The sequence below is a fragment of the Trachinotus anak genome, unplaced genomic scaffold (assembly GCF_046630095.1).
Source record: "Trachinotus anak isolate AG129_WGS33_773 ecotype Australia unplaced genomic scaffold, CSIRO_AGI_Tana_v1 ptg000009l, whole genome shotgun sequence".
Taxonomy (NCBI): Eukaryota; Metazoa; Chordata; class Actinopteri; order Carangiformes; family Carangidae; genus Trachinotus; species Trachinotus anak.
The window spans coordinates 3,694,855-3,700,782 of NW_027273860.1; positions in this window are offsets into that span (position 1 = coordinate 3,694,855).

Below are 5,928 nucleotides of genomic sequence, written 5' to 3' on the forward strand. Positions count from 1 at the left end.
CTACATTTCCAGTCCATTGCCTGCTTTTGGTTACTGAAAGGATGTTGCTCGCTGTGTGTACAGTTTGTTTTTTCCTGCCTTTTCAATATCAATATGAATTTAGTAAGGTTCTACACACTGATATGTTCCCCAGGAAATATGTGTTTTTCTTGCAGTTTGCATTGCAGGAAGACTAATGAGATTGTGGTTCATTAAAACTCTCATACAACTATCTGTAAACAGAGTGATAATACAGGCGATTTTGAGATCGAACAAAAGAAAGTTAGGCTCTGGTCAGTGTATTTGGTGAGAGTTTCATCACAGGATAGCATTTTTTTCAGGTACTTCTTCTTTAGTTTTGTTTGGTACAAATCATATTTGTCAGAATAAAACAACACAGAGGGACAGGTATGTAAGAGGGACAGGAGAGAAAGGAGAGACTAAAATTAGTGAGATAAATGTAATGTGAAGATGTGCAAATATTTTATGTGATAATAGAGTTTTATGTATATATATATATCTGTTTATGTTTTTTTTTTTTTTTTTAAGTTTGGAGTTTTGAGTCCAGTTTATATTTTCTTTTGTACAACCTAACTTTGAGAAAAAGGGTTGCTTGTTTGTTTGTTGTTTGCTATACCTCTTATTACATTATTGTGATAGCTGGAGAGTGACAGAGTAACTCTGGAATACAGCAAAAATTCAGTCTCTCAATTTTGTACCTTGCAAAATATTCTGTACATTGAACAAACCAAAATTGAACAAAACCAGTTACCAGAAGAAAATGGTGTTTTGTAACTTACAGTACTCCAAGCTCCATATGGTTAATCACACACTCATCTGCAAATGTTCTGTTATTCAACACAGTACTTGGTGATTAGTGGGCAGCTGTGGAGAGGACAATACATCAAATCAACGCTCTGCTCATGTCGATTCACTTGGTTCCAAATATTAACAGCTGCCAGCTCACTGTTGCGGTATGTAGCTGCTATTTTTCATGTATGATGTGAACCATACTTTGGCTCATTTGTTTTTTCAGGGGTAAAATTATGTAAAATACTTTGTGCTTTACATTGTGCACAGAGGACTGGAAAACAGAGAGGTAAAACTAAAATGACTAAATCACTAAAAGAAAATCAAAGGAAAGCTTAAAGAACTAACAACAGTTTTACTGCTGAATAAAGAGGAACTACAGCAGTGGCTAAGACCACAATATAAATAATGCAACAAGACACAGTTTTCGTTGAGTTTGTTAAGTATTGCAAAACCTAATGACACATCTAACTCTTTCTGTAGAAGTAATCCATCATTGTTAAAAAGAAAGTGACACTTGATTTGCGAAGTTGAATCAGAACTCTATAAATTGCAAATTAGAGAGTTAAGTGGTGATTAGGTACACCTGTACAATCTAATGCGGGCCAATTATAACAGCTAAGCAATAAATCCCAGCTCTGTGAAGCTTTTAAGGCCCAGCCATCATGCTGAGCTGTTGACCAAACCCTGAGGTAAAGCCGCAGTAAGTGTTGGTGTTGCTCTAGAGTGCACGGCATGAATATATTACAATGTGTCACTGTAGATATAATCATATGCCAGTTCTTTAGATATCACCCAACCTAAGTATCTATCTTTAAAGAACAATAGATTATATGATCAATACTATAACCTTTGTCCAAACACATATTCTTGCATAAGAACAAATAAGTTCACTAAAATGCACATATGAAGTCTGGCCCAAAGGCATTTTTAAATGTGCATGATAAATGTGATACAAATAATATTCCAATGTGACATTACAAAAAAGTAATTAATGAATATGAAACATTCATGTGAAATGATTTTGTTTGTCATAAAATAATCTAGTTTTCTGTCCAGAGGGATAACTCAAAGAAAATGGTCCTTATTTGACCTGCTATGTAGGGATTCATGTGCCCAGTGAGAAGTGATTATTCTTCCATCACTTCATTAATGGCGTATTCCCATTATGTTTCATTTCTTGCCACTAATTTGACCACAGTGACCTGTATTGAGCCTGGAATACAGGAATGGGGCTTCTGCTCTCCTCAGGGTCTCTAGTGGCTTTCTAGGCAGAAAGAGAGAATTTCCTCTGCTCACACAAATCACATGTGACTGCATGATTAGAGCTTAAGCAGAACATATCCTGTTTGATGTAAGAAAGACATTTGCATGTCAGACGGAATAATACATAACTGATAACTCCTGATAGTAAACCAAGTGTGGGCTACTGCAGCTTTATTAGTTCAAGCAAAGTCCATAAAAGGAGACAAAGACTGCTGATGTCTTCCCCTGATGGACAAGGTGCAGGATGTTACTCTAGCTGGTTATGTGTTGTAGATTGTATGCTACTTCCATTGATTTCTAACAATAACTGATTACATCTGAATTACTTATTTGTTGTTGCTGTTTTTGTTTTGCTTTATTCAGACAGGTCATGGAATAGTGGCATCAGCACCTGACAGAAGCTGATTTTCCAACTGCAAAGGAGCTACATCCATCACCATCAATTCAGCTCCAACTTCCTAAGGCTCTGATCATCACAGACAGGCTGCAGACAGCAGGTTGATGCCAAAACTTCAAGACTTTAATTTTTAGGATGTTTTTGTGCCCCCTGCAAGGCTCATAAGAAACAGGTCTCATGTCATGATTCATAATGCATGATGTTTTTTATGGGTCTATTGTGGCTGGAAAAGACTAAAAGATGCAAAGTACTGCAATCAATAATGCAGGTGAAATATTGTTATGCAGACAAGATGTGACAGCACTGGCGGACCACCTGAGGCTTTTTTTCTTGCTCTGTGCCTGGACTATTTAAAATAGTCGTTTCTTGTACAGCGTTTTCCCAGAATAAGTTACAAGCCAATACCCAATTTCTCCCATTCCCTGCTTAATGTGGCTGAAATGTAACTGAAAGGGTGTTATTTTTAACACATATTGATTACATAACTGTCCATTTGGCTACTTGTAAAGCCTCAGCTACCCCACTTGAGTACAGAATTGATTTTTCCATTAACTGACCTTTAGCAACTGAAACCCCATTGCACCAATATAGGCAGACTTAAGAAATATGCTGTAAAATAAAATCTGCTTTGAAATAAATCAAAGAGCATTGTTATTTGAAGCTACGGCTGGAAATTGAAAGCTATAGTTATAGATGGTAGAGATCTATAATGACACTGATGTTGTTATGACTATAGCTCAGACCAAGCTCTACTCCTTTTACTTTGTTTCTCCTTTTTTCATTTTTTGTTTTCGAATCACCTACAATCCATCCATCCATCCAATGCAATGCATTCCATAGCTTGAACCAGTTTATCTTAGGTCTGGCTGTGCTGTGTCTGGGTTGGGAACAGCTCTGTGAGTTTTAACCAGGTTGTACACCTTAGGACAGACTGTCACATGCTTATGAGCCAGACAAAGTCACAGCATGGCCAGGCTTGGGTTAATGAAGAGAGCAGAATACTGTGAAGCTTAGCTGAATCCTGGGGTCTTGACATGTGATGGCACCTGCTTTGACTCATACACCTTGTAAAATGAGATGTGTGCTTTTGAGGCAATGGAAAATTTACAAAGCATAAACGTGTATTAGCCAGAACACAAAATAAATACAGAATGCTCTTTCTCACCATACTAGACCACACTTCATGTAAACATTGTGCAATATTGCACCTCATGTAATTACACTAATGGTGTAAATATTTTTTTTCCTTTCCTGCAGTGTAAATATTTTTTTTGTCAGATTGATTTTTTTTCTCTCTCTCTTAACTATGCTTGATGGGCTACCTGCCCTCATCTACATCCTGCTGGTGCTGTAACGATGCAAATTTCCCCCTGTGGGATTAATAAAGTTAATCTTATCTTAGAGTCACAGACTGTAATATATGATAACCAGTGACTACCTTGGAACTAAATCAGTCTGAACGAGCACGTTCCGGCCGAGGAGGTTTGTTGTACACTTTTGGACTACCAACTGAAATGATGAAAGTTGAAAAAAATACAAAAGATGGCCTTTTAGTTCCTGAAATTAGAGCAAATGACAAAAGCAGATTTCCATTTCCATCATTACAATTTTTTTTAATTTTTTTTTTTTTTTAGCAGTAGCAATCTTGGAGCCACTGTTCCAGGTTTAAAGCAATTTCAGTGCTTTACTGGCTAGTAGTTTTGGGCGTGGGTTGAACACTTAAAAAAACACAAGACAGCTTTTTTCCCTTAGGAAAAGAAAATTACTTCTGAGCACAAAAGGAATGCATCAGTGGCATGGCATACTGCCTGGTTTGTTATAATTACAAGCAAAAGCAGTTCTGAATGGGCATCATAATGACGAAACAAATTATTGCATATTTCAAACCCATCTGGATAATTTTCTTAGGGGAAATGTAATTGCTGTTCAGAAATGGTGAATGGTATCTTTGTAGTGATGAGTGCATATGCACGCACATACAAACACACATACAGCACCTGAGATGATGCATAATACCACTTCCTTTGCTGCCAAAGAAATATTATTCTGTCAGGTTTCATATAACGCAGGTGCACATGTACCTGTCTTCTGCCTATTACTTAGGGCTGTAAAAGCTTGTTAAAGCTTGGTTTAAGAGCTTAGGTTTGTGGTATTGCTCATTTAGGATGGTTATGATGTGGTTTTCTTATTGATTATCAACATGAAAATAACCACAGCATCTATGTTCAACACAGTTCAACATTAAGTAAAACTTTGTAGCTTTGTCGGCTGCCTCTTTGAACATGTTGTGTCATAATGAACTTTAAGTTTGTGAAACCTAACAGTAGATTTCTTTCATAAGTATTTGGCTCCATCTACTGGAATACTAAAACCACTACAGGTAGACGCTGCAAGACTTGCATTATTTGTCATCATTATCATATATTTTTCTTTAGAATACATACAGGTTTCTGGATTTAGAATATAAAAACTGCAAGAATGTAGAAATATAGATTCAGTTTTTCTTTAGACAAATCCACTGATGTGACATGTAGCAGTTTTATTTGCTGGAAATCCTCTTCTACATGGTAGTTATTTATTCGAACACTAAGCTCCTCAGCATGTGAATTATCCACAAGAAATGTCTCTGTTTTCCAACAACAGTTCTGAGTACAGACATACCATTTGTATGTGGGCTCTTGGGCTTGATAGCTTTAGGAGGTTTGCCATCAGCAGAGGGCAGTAGAGATCTTTGAACAGATGGCTGGCAGCTGTACCAAATGTTTTGCTGTTACACATAGACTTCCATGAACCAGCATACCATACACACATGGATGGGAATCCAGGCTCTTACCTAATTACATCAAAAACTACACTGGCACTCAGTAGAATGCAAACTCCTCTAAGGCCCAACACTCTGACACATGCCACATGGGAGTTTGTCCAATTTGACAAATTCGACAAACTCTGAGATCAACATCATGAATAGATCCAATTCTTTTCACTGCATCAGGATTCACACATGATTTCCTAAGAAACTGACGGAAATGTAAAAATAAAAAATAAAAAAAAAAGATGAAAAAAAGGGAATTATGGACCCTTTAAATTAATCAGCTCAAAATTTTAATGGGTCCTCCCCTGGTCCATGGAAGGTCCAACAGGTTTGGTGGAAAACCTCTCTGGAGGAGGTAAAAACTGTTAAAAATTGGAAATGTAAACAAAAACATTACAAATCCTCAAACATCCAATTAACATATCACCAAAAGTGGCTGTGGGTCTTTCATACACTAACCCATACAAGGCTAAAACTAAAATTAACAAATGTCTGATAATGATTGTTTCCATTGATGATGGTGTTAGTACAACAGTAAATTATGTATTTATTTATTTTTTTATTAAATTAAAATTATTATTATTTATTCAGTGCTATTTACACTGCAAGAGCAATTTCATAAAATTAATTCACCCTCCAAGAATTGCATACCTATTCAAAATTA